General features: G+C 36.8%; 1 protein-coding gene across 16 annotated transcripts in view; it reads right to left on the reverse strand.

The window, feature by feature from the left end:
• The window catches only part of PLEKHA5 (pleckstrin homology domain containing A5), a 168780-nt gene that overhangs the window by 93638 nt on the left and 56333 nt on the right, over positions 1-18809 (reverse strand). Inside the window, exon 1 of one of the 16 annotated variants that reach the window (XM_027816380.2) lies at positions 13702-13729. The exons of the other annotated variants lie outside the window; for them this stretch is intronic. The gene's annotated coding sequence lies outside the window, so the exon portion shown is untranslated. Of the gene's footprint in view, positions 1-13701; positions 13730-18809 lie in introns of those variants that run through there. 16 annotated transcript variants of the gene reach the window in all.

Consider the following 18809-nt stretch of genomic DNA (forward strand, 5'->3'; position numbering starts at 1 on the left):
TGAGATTAATCCTGAAAATATGAATCAAAGCAGGACAACTAGTCACAATTTGGCACTGTTGAGCATACTATCCCAGGTATGGACTGTTGCAGTAAACCTAATTTGTTGTTTTCAAGTAAGAAGAATTTTTTTTTTCTCCCCCCACCCCCATCAAGCCAATATAAAGACAAAACCTAACTGGGTCAAAGGAGCAGGGGAAAATAAAATTGCTTTGGGCACATATGTACAGATGACCACATCGTAAGCTTACCTGTATTTTACATGGAATTTAAGGTTTTATTTTCATGTTATCACTAAGGTCTTTAAAGATACAGTTTAGGGAATGTGCTTGTGATGACTGCAACAGGCTGTCTTATGGACAGTCTCAGGATAAGCGCTATGCTGTATAAAAACCTTAAGCCAAAAAGATTTTCCATATAAATGAGACTCCCACAAAAACATAAGTTGGGCCAAGACCCCTGGTGGTCATCAAGTCCTGCCCCATGCTCAGAGATAATTTCAATACCATATCAGGTTGCAAAGGCTTCTGTCTAGCCGAGTCTTAAAAATCTTCAAGAATGATGATGCCATAGCCCCTCTGTGCTCAAAAGCTTTGTGGTTTGTTTTTTGACTACTACTATTTCTTTTTATTTTCACCTGTTAGAATGTACTTTACTGGAATTTATGACCACTGCATCTTGCCCTTTCTTTGGGCACTTCTGAGGAGAGTCTGTCTCCTTTATAAAACCCGTGCAGGTAATGAAAGACTGCAGTTTAGGCATTTTCCAGGATACTGCTCCTCCACCTGCATGTTTGCCTTTGGTGAACTTCAGAATGTTCCAGTCTGCTCACTTGTCCCGTTTGCCAAGGTCTCTGTGAATGACCGCCCTTCCCTTCGGCATACCAACCTCTCCTCCCAAGGGTGGTGTTATCATGGAACTTGCTGATAGTGCATTCCACCTCACCACCCAACTTGCTGATGAGTGTTAAAATAGTTTCACACCATTATCAACTCTGAGAAAGACTTCTAGTAAACAGTCCCTCATTTAAAACTTCAAACTATTGATTGGTAATCCTTAAGCCTGATGGTGCAATCAGTTTTTCGCCCACCTTTGTAGTCCATTTGTCCAGTTCACACCCCCTCATATGGATATAAGGCTACTAAATGAAAATACATCAAAAGCCTTGCTAAAAGTAGGTGGCTTCCACTGTTTTCCCCCCCTCACCTGTAGAGATAGTCATAGAAGGTAGTCAGGTTGGTCAAGCAAGATTTTTCCTTAACACACTCATGCTGGCTGTTTCCAATTACCTTCCAATCCTTCGTAAGCCTAGAAATAGTTTACATGAGAATTTGCTCCATAACATTCCCAGGGAAAAAAGTGAAGTTGATCAGTGTTTAGGTTCCCTGGATTCTCTTTCTTACTTTTATTTTGAAAACAGTAATGTTTGCCTTTTTCCAGTCATCATGGTTCTTCACACTGATAAAAAAGTCTCACTGTGACACCTGACAGCTTACTCAGCACCCTCAGATGTTTTTGTTCTTAGAATAAGAGTCCATAGCTGTTTCAAACACCAGTCAGAAAATTACTTTTAACTGAATGTCACTTTAAAAAAGAAATGTGAGGAGGAAGTGGCCTTGAGGCAGCTTATATCTGTCAAAACAAGAAAGAAGAGGTAGAACAACAAATGACCTCATAGGAAAGACTCACTGGTCCTGGTTGCAAAGAAATCCAGGTTGCTGGTATGCTCCAGGACCTACTGGCTGTCTTCTGGTATTTCGACTATATCCATGGAATTGCGGTAAATCTATGACCAAAAACACCGATGTGTTGCTCTAGCATTTCTTTAAGCTTGCTCTGCTTAGTTTAAGCTCTATATACAATGAACAAAAAAAATTAATAAATTTTGGAGTAGGAATTTTGACTGCTTGCTGTTGGCAGAACAGACAGAACAAATCTTTCCAAAGGGAAAGCCCAGCCTTGGCTTGCAACTGGAATATCTTGTTCTGCCCCAAACAAACAGGTTACAGATATGTAATAGAACCTGCATACCACATGAACATTACCAATCCAGCAACCTTGGCAGGGAAAACAAGGTCTCAACAGCATGTGGGACACTTTTGCTCAATGAATGAGATATATAAACACTGAGAATGAACCCCAAATAAGCTTGGGAATAAACAGTCATCATTTAGAGCTGTTAGTCTTTCTAGAATAACATGTTTAAAGTACCTTACATGCTCACAGCATTTGATTCTATGCATTTAAAATGAAAAGAAACAATGAAAATGAATGTTTCCTCCCTTCCAATGCTTTTAGAGGAAGGAAACTATTTCTAGATTTATTTCTGGAATACCAGGATTAAAGCGAATGTCTGGTTAAAACAACAGCCATGCACTTATTAATTTAAAAAATTACTTACATTTCTCAACTACAGCATCTTCTATTAAAGCAAAATGCACCCCAATCCAAGTGATGTAGTCACTTAGATTGCACTCTCCTGCTAAGAAGGAGCGTGCCATTGGGCATAGCTGCAACCAATAGTTTCAGAGAATAACTGTATCGCTCTACTTAAGCTGACACCAGCCTCAATCTACTCTTCATACTACTAATAACGTAAAGGGTATTTTCTTTCCTTCATTTTTCTAAAATATGCTTCATGTTTAACCCAATCCAAATTCAGAATGTAACTCTTCAGAAAAAAGCAATCATGAAACCTGATTATCTAGGACTTTTATTCACTGTAAAACAGATTTTCAAGCATGTGCCAGCTGAAGGACCCGCAGTTTCCCACAGCTCAGCACTAAGACCTGAATCTCCCTGAAGCCTGTCACAGCCTACTGCTCCCCCCCGTGGCAAAAAAAAAATAATCCAGGAGGCCATTAAAAAAAGCATCACTTGCTCATGCAGTACTGTTCTTGAAGGTTCTTCAAACTGAAAGTTTCTAGTACTTAGAGGAGATTTTTATTCTACAAAAAAATGAACAAACAGACCAAATCAACATTCATCTTGAACCCATATTTATAAAACAAAAAAAAAAGTTTTAGGAACTGATAAATATGAAGTCATTGATAATGAAAAGAGATTTTAAATTGATCTATAATCCTAAAATTGGCAGCCATTTTCCCAGGTTATAATAAAAACGCCATCTTTAAACACAAAAATACTTTAGATAGTAGTATTAGTAGCAGTCTTCTGTTAAAAACAAAGCTCAGAGCTGCTGCCACACAGATATCACTTGCCTATTCTTATCAGTGTTCTGATGTGTCCCTTTTCAGAAGCTTCAGTAAGCTTTTAAAGTGAGCATAGTAAGAACAGTGATCTCTGAAAGGTGAAACAAATGAGTATTTTAGAAAGTAATTCTGACATTTAGTGTAACTTTAACAGTAAAGGCATATCTAAGACATATCCTCAAACACTTATGTAAAGAGCAATCTTTTATATTCAAAGACTGACTGCAAAGTTACGTTACTTCAAATACTTTTGGCTTATCTTACTGGTACCTTATATGCAATTTACCCTCATCTAACAACCAACTGACCTCTATTTGAAATTTATATGCTGCTTATGAAAAGTGATTTCTAATTTAAGACTCAGAAATCCCAGTTCCCTGAGAAGCCAACAGCCACGGCCAAGCATAAGGGGCATGACCTGCAGTCTAGTCGCTGCTTCAACAGAACTGCAACATTTAGCAACAGTGTAAGAGAGGCAGCCACTAAACATTAACATGTAACATTTCAAACTTTCTGATAGGCGAAATGGACCTGATATTGACCGAAAAGCTTCCTGCAAAGCCTCATGTGCTATATTGCAGCTAAGCAAACCCTTATTAATAAGCACCACTGTAGCTACTTTGCTGTGGCAACCCTCTGACAAATTTGTTTTCTATTTAGTACCAAAAACCTGGAAAGACTGTTGTTTTGGTCAAGATAAGGTATTGTTTGACCTACACACACCCAGGGAAGGCTCAGCGACAAGCCAACAGATGGCACAAACCCAGATAAATCACAGGGAATGACACTGAAGCCAACATCCAATGCAGTGACCAAAGATTTAACTGGAGACTATGATCCGGTTGGATTAATGCCAAGAGATGGCCAGATAGTCTACATGGGTTCAAAAACACAATATGCAGAAGTTGAAATGGGGAACAGAGAGAACAAGAGCCTTCAAGAAAATGACAAAAGTAGGTGGATCAGACCAAGTTTGCAGATGACACCAATCTGCAGGTGGGGGCTGCCACCCAGCAGGACCCTGCCAGGCCGAGGGCCCAGTGTCCCTGAGCAGGGCGAAGGCAGAGCCGAGCCACGGGGGGACGAGCCCCGGCAGCCGCCCCGGCTGGGCCCGGCCTGGGGAGCAGCTCTGCCGAGCGGTCCCGGGGCCCGGTGGGCAGCGAGCTGGGCACCAGCCAGCCCTGCCCCGGCAGCAGGGACGGCCAGCGGCCACCCGGGCCGGGCAGCGGGGACACGGCCCGGAGCTCGCGGGGAGGGGGGATCGTCCCCTCTGCACTTGTTAGGCCGTATCTGGAAGACCATGTCCGGTTTTGTTCCCCCTCAAACGAGAGAGATCGACAAACTGCCACAAGTTCAGCAGAGGGCCACCAAGATGGTCAGGGGCTGCAGCAGTGGTCCTGTGAGGAGATGCTGAGGGTGGCTTAGCCTGGGGAAGAGATGGCATTGGGGTCCTAACAGCAGCCTGCTTGTACCTACAAGGAGAGGAGAATGAAAGCAAGCACTTCACAATGGAGCGTGGGCAGAGGTTGAGAGACAACAGACATGAATGGAAACCTGAGAGGTTCAGACCACACATGAGTAAAAACTTCGTCATGCAGGACAGTCAGGTGGTGGGACAGATTGCCCAGAGAAGCTGTAGAGTCTCCATCCTTGGGGGCTCTCAGGACCACACAGGATAAAATCCCTCCACAGCATGGTCTGAGCTCAAGACTGACCCCACTTGGGGCAGGATGTTGGACAAGTGACAACCTGTGTCACTTTCGAACAGAGTAATCCTGTGATTACTTATCAGTCACCTTCAATAAGCTTAAGGAATGATAAAAAATCCCTTGGGTTCTTTTGTATTTCATGCACTGAATGAGGTGAGGTGAGATACTGAACCCACATGTGAAGGACTAAAACTTTACCACAAGACTTTAAACAGTGTATTTAAGAAAATAAATTATCAAATCTCACTGGTCCAAGCTGAAGCCACTGGAGGCAAGTAAAAGTTAAGAAAGTTAACTGAAAAACTAATTCTTAAATTTACCAGAGGTTTTAAGCAATCCAAAAATTCTCTAACACTGATATTGAAAACAACCTACATGCTGCATTTCTTTTAAATATAACATACCTAAGTGTGCAACATTTGCACAAATTCAATGTTATCTAATAGATTCGATCATTAGATCCCAAAGGATCTTACAATAAATATGGTTTAAAATGCTTCTAAAGAACTTCTAGGTTGGAGTTCTTTCACTTATTTCCAAGGATTCCTGTACCACCCCTGTACTTCTAACACAGAGAAATAATAACTTCCATTATCTTTGCATACTTTGATGTTTTTGTGTGCTATTAAGTCAAAGTCTTTGGACTGTCATGAAGCAGTTCTAGCCAGCCTTCACATCCCTCATTTATTCTGAGGAACAAAACAATGAATTGACCAACCCATCTAGAAAGAGTATGTTCTGTCAATAAAAATGAATGCTAGCCACATGGAGTAATCATGTCAAATGCTGGTATTAGCATTACTACAAGCAGCACTGAAGCCAGCAAGGCAAGGTTTACACAAGGATCAGCATCTTTTGTTACATCTACTGACAACACTGGAAATGAGTTACAGGACTCCAAAGCAAGACCCATTGCTCAAGCTTGAAGCAAAGGCAGCAATGCCCACCAATTCAGGAAAGCTGAAAACCATCATGCTGAGTGGAAATTAGGTATGTTTATCAGACCAGCTGAGAAGAGGACTTCAGAGCCCAGTAGATGGGAGCAAGATTTTTTAATAATATTTTTTTAATTACTATTATTCCTTTTTTTTCTCCCCCTAAAGGGGAAGGTGTTTAAATGGTGGGATTAGCTGAAGCAGACAAGAAAATTACCTGGTATAAAACCACTGACTTAATGAGTTTTAAGATCTAATAGATTTCTGAATTTCCCATGCTTGCCATTCAAATGCATATTGCAGACTTTCCTTGAGGATTAGGACAATGGCGCAAGAAGCAGCTTTGTAAGAATTTTTCTCCCACTCTCTTTCAATGATTTTGAAAGTGTTCATACTTTCCCAGTGATTGCTTAGCTTCACTGGAACAGTTTCCACAAGTATGCTCCACTGAGGTACCTCAAACAAAATTGCGTTAGTTATTTTGATATCTCAAAAATAATCAGGACATCAAATATTCAGTGCTCAAGACTAAGACAGCACATTTTTTTCCAACAATTATACCAAGATCCACATTTTGAACAGCTCAGCTCTGCAGAATAAGTTCTGATGATCCATATCTATTGGCTATGCAAGTGAATACTGCCTGTCAGAAAACATGAATTTAACATTGACAGAAACAGAATTACTGGTAACCATTTTCAGAGTCACAAAGAATTTGGCACAGTCTGAAAAACCATCTAGTTAAAAGTTATAAGCTTTTTTACTCAATGTTTTTGGATTCTGTTTCTAACATAGATGACATGCTCTACCATTTTCATTTAATCATTTAAACAAAACCATGGAGGTAATAAGAGAAAAAAATACACAGTCTGGGAAGCTGAAGTTCTTTCTGGAACAGAAAGTCTAGTGCTAGAGAAACTACAACATGGTGGGGGTTAATGTAAAGTACTGGCTAAACTTGCATACACACATATGTACACACCCACATGCACTCACACTGCAGTCACTCCAACATCTTTTAGCTTCTATTCACTTGACTGCTGTGTTATTACTCTTTCATACAGTTCTCAGACTTTGTTCCAGCTTTACATAGATGCAATAGAGGTTTTCAGAAATTTTATGTGAAAATGGAGGAGGGGACTGCAGTCAGAATCTCTCAACATCACTTCAACACAGTTGTCAGAAGATGACATGTTGCTGCTTTAATAGATGTGTCACTATAACAAAAAAAAAAGAAATTAAATAAATCTAATTCTGTTGAAGTCCCACGCTGTTTAATATATTTAATAGTTCTGTTTAAACAAAATCTACACTGTTCTTACTTGATTTCAACACAGACATGTTAATGAAATAAAACCCCACATCTAGTGGGTCAAATTATCGATCTCAATATATCCTGGAAACAAGAATCATTACAGGACAGAAAAAGGGCAAGGATACCTTAGTGATCATGGTCCCAAACTGATGAAGTACAGACCTTAAACTTAGTATGTTACAGGGCAGTGGCATGTTAGGATACCAGAATGGGCTGTGAGTGATCTGGAATTTCTAGATGAGATAATGCAAAGCTGGTAGCTAAAATCTCAAAAACAGTCCAACCTCCTGAACAAAATGTTTCTCTGGGGCTATTTGGCTTTCCTCCCTATGGGGCCAAGTGCAGCTCTGCCCTGACATGCATTTCAGTACCTGAGGTATTTCACTGACAGTTATTCAGGGATCACAACATCAAGTTAATTGCATCAGGGATATGCCCTTTGGCTTTACTTTCTGCTTCATTAAACTTTCTATGCAACCTTGGTTAATTAAACCTCTGTTTCCAGTTCCAATTTGTACTATCATGATATATACTCCTCATCATTAAAGCAACTAAATACAACTGAAATAGTGAGATCCTAATGCTGTAATGGAAGGTTGTGGGGAATGTTCTCAACTTATCCTGATCATTAAGGCTGTCAGAAATCAAACTGAGCCTCAACCTATCAAGTACCAGTCTTAAAAATCAAACTCACTAGGTCTAGAAAACAGTTAAGAAAGGTCTTAACTGCTTTCCAAAGGGCTCAAGTAAGCTATTCAGTAGCTGGTTTTCCTCCTTCTTGACCAATGAAGATCTGTAACGAGCTACATCTTACAGATATTTCTGCAAGATACAGCTTAGGATATAACTTTAAGGACCTGGTGAAATTCCACCAGTCACAATTATTTCCTTTGATTCACACGACCTCCTCTTTCCCTCATCCTCTGTGCAAATCCTGCCTCCCACTGGCATTGCTGTGATCCACTGAGCAGCAGCCAGACTATACCAGACAGGTAACTGAAGCCGCCTCTGCAGGAAACACATTATAGCTGCAATCATGCTGTACTTTGAGATACTTTCAAAGGCAGCACTAAAGTACTTATTTTGACAGCCTCAGCATGAGGGCTACTAAAGATATCTGTCTTCTCTTTGCTCATAGAGAAAACAAAAGTACTGGGCAGTGTGGGATGAAACAGATGGCATTACAGAAAATGGCATTGTTTAAGTCATGCCTTTTCATTCTTTGCTAGGATACAACAACTTTGACACCTTAGCGTATTTTCTCCAGAAGGAAAAAAAAAATTAATACTACTTCTCAGAACAGTGAAAAAACAAATTAAAAAATCTATTTAAGATTTGCCAGGTAAGATACACTGTCTTGCCTCAGACAAATTTCTATTTGGTACAAGTGCTCAAAACTGTACTGATCTCCTGGTTTTTAATGACAGTTCTGAAAATGTTTTTTCATTTCTTCATTCTCAGAACATTTTTCCCTCAAAAACCTCCATCACATGCTGAACACCTCCTTTAATTAAATCATGGGTCACAGTTAATATGGCCTAAAAAAAAAAAAAAAAAAAAAAGGAAACCTCTGTAAGAAGACTCCATAGCAAATATTGTTCTATCAACAGCTTGAATGTCATTCCACTAAGTGTTTTTTTCACTTTTTTTTTTTCACCAAACACCATGTTTTCACTGATTAAAAAGTCTTTAAATGCAAATGACAGATTATCTGCCAACATGGTTATATTATGATGCCTATGTAATTCCTTAGAAAAAACCCGCACACATTATTATATATAAAGCCAAAAGTTACAATGGAAGCATCTGAAATATAAATGCAGACGGATTTGTGAATAAACTTTAAAATACTGAAATACTATTAGTCATTTCTATACAAAAGGGAAACTACAGAACATCGAATCCTTTTGGTGTTTGAAGTGTTTGGACAAGAACATAAAACATGAACTGCATACAATCCCTTTCAAATGTCCTGCAGTATATAAAAATTAACTTTTAATTCAATGGTCATGCTTTGGAAGAATATCAGTTTGCGACTAGCTTACAAACAAGTAAATCACTGTATGGCATGCACCTCCATTAAATTCAGATTAGCTTTAAGATGACAATTCAATTCTAGTTTTCTTAAAGCCACTGAGATGTTTAAATACCATTCTATTGTCTCCTTACCACAGTATTTAAGTATGCATAAGACCAAATATCCTAAAAATATTTCAAATGTTGATGTACTCTAGAGCATAAAACAGTATCCCAGGTTCTCTTAAAAAATATGGATGCATGTATACACATAAGGCAAGTGATGTTGTACTGTGCTGAAAACTCAAGGAAAAAATTAAAACTTACATACTATTTTGAGAAACGTTCCTGTACTTCCCTGCCCCCCCCACCTTTTTTTTGTTTGTTTGTTTGTTTTTTATTTTTGCCCTTTTCTCTTCCCTGTGCTTTTTTTGAGGACTGGAAAGTCTGACCTACAAAAAGGACTATTTTACTCTTGGTCATCTTTTAGGAAATGCAAAGCTACCAGCACTTACTTTATAAAAAATACTTTTCTAAATTTTTATTGATAGATACTCCCACTAAATAGCTATTCATTATTGAATTGCAATGATCTACTATATTTACAGCTAAAATCTACTAAAATTCATATAATTTAATTAGACTGTATATAATACCCATTTTATACCTCAGTGCACTGAAAAAGTACAGACAGTTCTCTGCTCATTCAGCAAGGACTTGGCCAACTCTTTACATTTCTACTCTTGGTACAAAAATGCTGAAGATTTTTTAAAAATAATTTACAGCATTTTAGGTTTGCACTTTAATAAACCTGTTTCTCAACTTATACTATATACATATAGAAAGAACTAATAACGCCTTCTTTATTTTTCCATAAAATCTCAGACCTGATGCTGACATTACAGCCAATTATTTTAAATGAGTACTGGTGTGCAGTTTCTTTTTCATTTGGAAAAGTAATTTCAGATCATACTTGTGAAACATAGTTCCACTCCATAAAAAACGAAACTAAAAAATGCCATTCTTCTCTAGAAAGTACCAGATTACAGCATGGTGTCTAAAATGGGTCAAGATTTGATGCAGAATGCTGACAAAGTTTTTAGACACAACCTTCAGTCTAAAATTGTGACAGGCTCTCCATCTGGCACATGAACCGAGTAGATGCAATTGTCAGCAGTAGTAAAATCTTTCATTTAGAAGCCAACATGAATGGAAAAAGACTGAGCCTCCTATGTCCAAAAAATTTTAATTGTTCAAAAAATAGTTGGCAGGCAGCTTAAGTGGTGTATATGCAAGACGTTCCTCTTCACCCCACATCCCTAACCTTCACATCCTTTTCTGATTTTTTCCTTAGTCCTGTACAAACTTTTACATGTGAAAAAACCTCAAGCAGCGCAAAATTCATTTAAACATTATTTCAGCAGTGGTGCTTCCTCAAAATGACTAAAATCACTGTCATGTTCTTACAGGTATACTGCTTTCCTAGTGAAAAAGCACCACAAGTCAGTAACTTTTTATTCATGTGGAAAACAGAATAAATTTTTTATCTTCTTCAAAAAATAATAGAAGAAGGTGCATTACATGCCTCATATTGCCAGTCACATCAATGGGCACCTCAGAGATCCTTCCAGAGACCTACCCAGAATTTCTGAAAATCTGAAAGGTAGGTCTACATTGCAGAGTGGTAAGAACTTAAACTTTACACTCTGGTATTTTATTGCAAGTTACAATATGTTGATCCCCAATAAAATAAAATCCTAATGATGACTGGCCTGTGTACAATGACTGAATCATATCATTCTTTGAAACAGAATTAAATATTTTTTTCATTTTAATTCTCAATTCAGTGTAATTTAAACACATTCGGGAAAAGCTTGTACAACCAGCAGCCCTTATGCACATTCACTCTCCCTGCACATCTTCTGTGTGTATGTGTATATATATATACACATAAATAAAGAAATCAACAAAACTAACACCATAAAATTACAGCAAAACAAAAGGTAATAAATATATAGGTGTCAGGCTCTCTAAGATCTCAAATTCATCTAGTTATGTGCAATCACCATTACGATTACAAACACAAGGCAATTTTTTGTGCACGCTACCCATGACAAAATGTGGACTTATATGCTACATAAAATGGGTACAGACAAGAGCAGCACTGCAGGGTAGACAGCATCTTGCCTGTAAAACTTCAGTTAACCTTTGTAACTATAATATAAGAATTCCTCTTTGGAAAACTAACAAGAGTAAGCACTTCAAAGGAAAGGATAAACATTATTCTGAAGATTAAAATAAACAAGATCAAGGTTGTAAAAATAACTTAATTTGATATATTTAACTTCTGTTTTCCCTGAGACTAACAATTGTTCCCTTATAAAACCTTAAAATACAACTTTTTATACTTTTAATCTTAAGTTATTTCAAAGGGGTATCTCAGGAAAATCACACCAAGGTCAAAATTTCTTCATCAATCCAAACCAGAAATCTCACATTTTTGCATGCTCACACTGATACAGGAACACTGCCAAAACAGCTAAATGCTACTTGCTTTACACACGTTCACCTTCTACAATTCTGTTCCTCTTTATATTGCCATTCCCATTACCTGCTCTGCAAGTCTTTACCTTTCTCATCTCTTTGTTCCCTTCCTAAAAGGTGTTAAGTTTTCTAGGTTTGCTGTTCATCTGGAAGCTGTCCTATGGCAAATCTGTGCAGCTTTATAGCATTTTCCAGATCTCCAAGACACCCAGCTCATGGCACCTGAAAGCACCACCACTATGAAATGACATATTCTAGTTATAAGAGCAAAAACTTAGTATTAGAAATAACATGCTTTGAAGATAACAAGTCAGAACAGTAATATATTTTGCACGACACAGGTTTGCAGTTACCCCTCACTGTCTCTCATCAGTTGTCAGGGCCGTGTGCTAGAACCCTGTTTTGGCAGCCAAAGTGCAGGTTTTCTGATGGGTTATGACAGGCTTTGCCACAGAAAGGCCTCAATTAAATGCATTATCCTCAGACTTTAACAAAAATCTCATCTATTACACCCATTTAGATCATTCCCCCTGAGAACCCTGTGTCAGGGGATCAAGCAAACTACTGCTCAAGTACTCAAGATTCACACACACCACTCTCCATCCTGCCCCCTACCAACTTCGACTGTCAAGGCAATGAAAAAGCTTAAGGTTTTATTGATTTTACTCCAAAGAATCAGGTCAGTCGGAATCATAACAGGGGTTATATGTTCAGCAAGAATCTCTTTTATCAGGCACAGTGAATTCACTGACAAGCAGTTTATCCCATTGTAATTCAAATCTTTTATCCAGAGGACTTTTTAAAGTACATGTGCACAATCACAACAGGATAAAGAGTACCTGCTTGTAAAAACAAGCAACTCTCCCAATCCAAAAAATCTATGTGACTGTATTATAATTAAGACCTCCAACCTCAATCCAGCAACAAATTGTATTCTAGGAAGTATTTAGTATGTCACAAGTTAAACTTTAAAACACACAAGAAGTTCAACCATGATATTAAATCATCTTTATTCACTGGGAGGTAAGTGTAATTAGGAACCAACTTTTTTCTTGGGGGGGGTGGGGGGTGGGGGGTGGGGGGGGGGTGGTGGTGTCAGATTTTATCAATTCACTCACTGCTTTTTACAATCCCAGTTTAGATGTTTTAAAAATACATTGTCAACTGAGGTTTTGCTACAAGCTAAATGCATTGCATTAAAGAATTTAAAAGTCATATTTTGCAGATACTTTTGGAGGAAAAAAAATTTTAAACCAAGTGCAAGAACTAAGCTTTGATAATGCTTCACATCATAAATCCTGCCTTCCCACAGTTGAATAAAAGTTAATTAAATGTTAAGCTGTATCAAACATTCACTTTAGCTACTATGAAGACTATAAATTTGTTCAGAAATTCCTATTATATCCAATCTCTATATATGTAAGATCTAAGTTATAAATGATTATGCCTTTTTCTATTTCTTAGCCGGTTAAAGAAGGAAATACATGTATATCTATCAGCGAAACTAACAGATGACAACAGTTAACTTACCCTGTTTGGCAATTTGTGTTGAAACCAAATACTGTAAATATCCTTCAGCATTGTCTTACATAAATAAAATTATATTCTGCAAGACTACGAAATCTCCCTCTAAAATATGAGATAAACCAACCAACCTAGATTTTAAACCAATTTACTAAGAACAAAGAAAATGAAAAATGACTGAGAAGTGATGGTTGAAGAACTGTTGCTATATTTAGAATAGTTAGCTAATTTGATGTCAGATGAAAAAAAGATACATACACATTTTTTTGACTTCTGAGCAAAATAGCCTAGCATTCCTTTTAAAAAAGCAACTCTTCTCCAGTAAAGAAATTAATGCATACGTACCATAAAGATACCATCATTAGAGAACAGAGACAAGTATGAAGCTGAGTTTTATCTGAGATATCTAAAAGGCATTAGAAAGGAAAGAGATGAATATTGACTCACCAAAAATACTGGTGATCTAACAGCAAGGCTTGTCTCACATCAAGTTTCCAGTTCCAAGAGAAATCATATGTGCACTGATGGAAAGATGACAAAAGGGCATGCTGTGCTCTCCTCTACTTCAGTAGAATGACAGCTCCACTAACAGGGAACAGAGACACACGCTGCAAAATCTAAGAGAGTGGGTACTTGATATGAGCATGCTCGGTATCTAATTTAAAATGGCCTGATGCTTCATCTCAGCATGAGATGGCCTACTTCCAAACAATTTCAGAACTTTAAGTCAAATATAAAATCTTTAACTGGAATACACAAAACTACCACCAAGCAGTATTGATTTTTTTTTTCTTTTTCTTTTTTTTTTTTTTTTTAATCTGCACTGATGCACAGATAATTATTTGCATTACTTCCCCACAAGGCATCCTAAGGCTTAAACACTATCATCATGTAATTATGTTGAAGCACATGATGCCACTGTAATAGACTAAAACCGATTTCAGGATAGCATATGATTTGAACACTAAGCAGTACAATTCATAAATCAGACAAAGACAACAAATCTTTTAAATATTCTCCAAATCAATTTAAAAATTACCCTACCTGGTGACTTCTGGGCAGCTTTTTTTTTTTTTTCCTAGGGTGGAGGAGGCAAGAAGGAGGGCTAGAGAACCGTCTAACTAGTGATCTATGTTCCAAAGCAGTTTACCTGCACTTAAAATCTTTTTATACATAAAGAAATCATTTAGATTCTTAATGAAACAATTTATTTTGATATTGAAAGGCAGGTTATTCACACATGAAAATCCTATGACAAAGAAAACAGATATTCAAAGCCTTTCCCTTTAGAGATTATCATCTTTTAATTCACCCACAGACACAAGTAGGAGAAATCATCTGGTTTTGTTTTCTCTGTTTCACAGGCCTCTTTCCATATTTATTGTATATTAATCTTTTTTTAAATGAATACGCTACGTTCTTCCCCTGTTGTGGGAAGACAAAAGTTATGCCCCAGCATTTTTCATTTTTTAAATGCTTTCCTGCTTCTCATTCAGGCTGAAAGCAAAGCCAGGCAGGCTACTTTATAAATGCTGTATTTTAAAAGATGCTATACAAAAAACAGCACAGCCTACTTCCTGGTCACTACCACAGCTGGACACTAGAAATACTTAATTTGGAATAAACTACCACTGGGAAGGCATGTATCAAATCCTCTACTTCTAGTACAGTGGTTTAAAGGTTAATAGAACGTTTGTTAAAGCAGCAAGATATTCTTCACTAATGTCTATAAAATTAAAAATGAGGTTTTCATATTTGTGTAAAAATGCTTGTATTTACTACGGGAATCTTCAGCTTCAGCCATAGAAATCCGAAGTCTAAAACTCAACACACTGCAGTCCTACGATTTGAAAATCCACTTTGCATGAAAACAAAATATTTACTAAGGTAATTTTAACATTCATCCTTACCCTTTCCTTTGCCTTTGAACTAACACAAAACAAGTACTTTCACGTTAGAAATTCCTTCCAGGCATAAACACAGAAGATGCAAAACAGAGCTATGGCACACTTAAACCTGATTTCATAAACAAACAGAAACATCCCTTTTTATATTTCAGAGATAATACCACACCACTGTAAAAAGAAATTTATTTATAATCACCTAACACTAACTGCATTAATTTGATTTTTTATCACACAATACCTTGGTAGTTAGTTTTCTTAGTCCAATACATACAAAAAAGAACCCTTGTTACGTGATCTGTAACAGATTGCAAAATTCAAATTAATTCTACAGTCTACCATTAAGTGATGAAAAGTCTGCTTCTTGATAGGAAATTCAGTCTTTCTTTGCCAGCTAAATAAGTCTTTAAAGAAAAGAGAAGTTAGTATTAAATCATATTCCACATTTTTATCTGAGCTTATCTGCTCTCATCACCTAACTTTTCATCATTTCCTGTGTTACAGGAATGCTGTAAAAAAAAAAAAAAAAAAAGCTCTCAACTTCTGCAGATTCAGACTGCTGAAATACAAAAAATTTTAAAAATGCAAGATGGTGTTAACAGTTGCCTCCTGAGCGAGAAATTTTTTTCATCCAGGCAAGTCCAATCTAGCTTCATTCTCAAAAAAACCCAAACCAACCACTGAAGAAATATTAATTGTGCAAATCTGTATCTACCTAATCAGTAGTTTGTAGTTTACACATGTAACACATATAGAAGACGAAGGGGGGAAAAAGAAGTCATTAATAAAATCCACTAAAATTGAAGTGAATACTGTTCTCTTGTTTAAGGTTTATTTGCCTTTGCTTCCCAAAATTCCATGAAGTTGAGCAAAATAAGAATTTTATTTGAGCTAGACAAAAATTTACAAGTTCAAGAGGTCTGCTGTGAAATCAGGTTCTTGTGAGTATGTTCTCCCCCAAAAGACAGTGTTTCACAGAAAAAAACCCACCCTCTGCATTTCATGGACATCTGCCCAACTTACAGGAGCTTAAGGAAGTTTCGGGACAATTTTTGTTCCTTCTTTTGATGAATCTGTATTTTATGCTCTTAATGACCTACAAATAGTAACTATGATAATGAAATGCAAAAGGGCTATGAATAGCACATAAAAACAAAATACTTTGATTCCAGAATTAATGCAAACTGCTACTTGCAAAGAAGTCTCTCACTGAACTTGAAATGGGTCCTTTACAATGACATAATTTTGAGTTTCAGGAACTATACTTTTGATAAGAAAGGTCTGTAGTAACTGAGTATAAATTTGCCAATCTGCAAACTAACAAACATCTCTTGAAAGAAAAAAAACCACAAAATCAGTATCAAAGTATGAAAACATACCCTGTACATAGAACTTCCAGAAAATAATTATTCTTCTGAACTTGACAAAGGTGACATCAGATTAAAATTAAACTTCAGACCTGGAAGCTGAAATATTTTTCTAAAGTTTCTGCATTGATATCCAAACAAAAGGCCTGTTATCATACAGCACACAAACTATGCCAGACTACTGCGTGTTGCTATAAAGACTGCGTTCAATGAGCCCTCAGGGAGTATTACAGGAATAGGAATAATTTCTGTGAACTCAGCACAAAGTTAGAAGACATGACAGAAAATGTTTAGTGACTGAGGTGGTGGTGGTGTTAGATTTTGGGGTTTTTTTTCCCTTTTAATATATTTATCAAGAAATCAGGTGGTGAATACTTAAGATATCTTGCTCCTTTCTAACAGCTTCGTAGCAACAGTTCACACACAAACACCTTTGATCACCTGTTCTGACAGTAAAGATATCTTATTATTTTAATAAGAATGGTGTTTTGCATTATGTTTAGGTTCATTTTAAATACCAATATCAAACTCACAAATATTTCAGAATGAAGTATGTTTCACTTTTAAGCTTACAACTCTCTTTTATATGGATCTTTTTTAAGCTGCAACTGAATCAACTGATGTTTTTAACTAAACGTAATAAATTCTTCAGTAAATTATATACATCTAATTTTCACAAGACTTTCTGGCTTCCTAAGAAGATTTTCATAATCATGCATTTTTTACACAAGCTCTTTCAGCTCTCACCTTGGTTTGGCATGATCACACAAACAGCTTCCCTGGATTTGGTCTACTCTAAGTAATAACTCAAATTCCTCTTCCTAATACTAAAACATCTTCCTTTTCTATATAAAGCTCTGTTCCCCAGAAACTTGTAGCAATTTAAAATGTTTGCCACTATGTTTTTATACCTTAACTATCAGCTAACCTATTCAAGTGTAAAGAACATTTTTCGAACAGAACCAAGAAAAAAGTGTGTATCTGGATCTAACCAACCACAAGAGAAAAACTACATACGCAGTTTAAAAGATGAGTTCTTTTGCTTTTATTTATATAATAACTTTTACGGTCTTGTTTCTATTCAGTTTTGCCTGCGCTACATATTTCCAGTGTGCCTACTGTGTAATATTTAAGTCTTCCTATACTAGTAAGTGTATTTCTCTGTGGTTTTTTTTTTTTTTTTCTTCTGTGATGATTCTTGCATCTTATTTGAAACTATTGTCTTGGTTTACAGCTTTCCTTTTGATCCCATGTATTGTTTTTGCTTTCTTCAACTTCCCTTTTTTTTTTCCTCCCCTGTTAATCCACTTCTCAATGCCTTCAATACTGAAAACAAATTAAATAGATGTTGAATATTACTCATGAATACTAACTTCAAACAATCAGAAACAAAAATAGTTGAGAAAAATGAATACCTAAGTCTTCTGAACTTTCATTAATGCACATATCATATAGCTAAAGGCACCAGGAACTGATTACCACCAAAATCAGGACTAGGGCATGAAAATCCCATAGAAAGATAGCATTTATTGTCTGTGGTGTTTGTTTTACTTCTGTCAATATGTATGTTTCCACAGTTTATCTGAGTAGTTAAGACATTCAGAGAAGCAAGTTTCTTACTCCACTGGAGTTTAATACTCAGCACACCTGCAGCAAATCTAAAAAGAACAGATAGTCTTCAACTATCTTGCAGGGCTTGCATAACCCACCAAAAGGGCATTACTACTACTGACTCAGTGAACCTTCTCCAAAGGATGTCCTCTTCACCTCACCTCTTCATTTGAAGGCTTCATGATGGAAGACTTGACAATTACATGAAATTGCATGAATTGAGGAATCAAGGGATCCACAAAATACATGTACTACATCAACTGAGAATAGACCTGTATTCTACTCCTTATTAAGTTATTGCAAACCCCTGGTAAGTCTGTCTTTTTATAGTCTTTCACTCTTCATATGCCCACAATTGGATTGAATAGTCAACTGTAAGTTTGTGCGCTACCATTTACATTGTCGTTTTCTTTATAAATATGGGTATACTAAATGTTACAGATACAACAGTTTGTGCTCAGGCTCTTGAGTAAGTATAATGCTTATATCTGCTGTTCACAGCTTATAAAAAGCAGACTGTGAGTTGGTCTTTAATATATGACCACAGATAATACATCTGGAAAATTATATCAGACAATGTGCCAGAATATATAAAAAACTGCCACTGCTGCCTAGATTGTTAGTGTTGTTTTCCAAATTTATATATATTACAGGGTACCTGAGACTAAGACCA

This window comes from Falco cherrug, chromosome 5, assembly GCF_023634085.1.
Source record: "Falco cherrug isolate bFalChe1 chromosome 5, bFalChe1.pri, whole genome shotgun sequence".
Classification (NCBI taxonomy): domain Eukaryota; kingdom Metazoa; phylum Chordata; class Aves; order Falconiformes; family Falconidae; genus Falco; species Falco cherrug.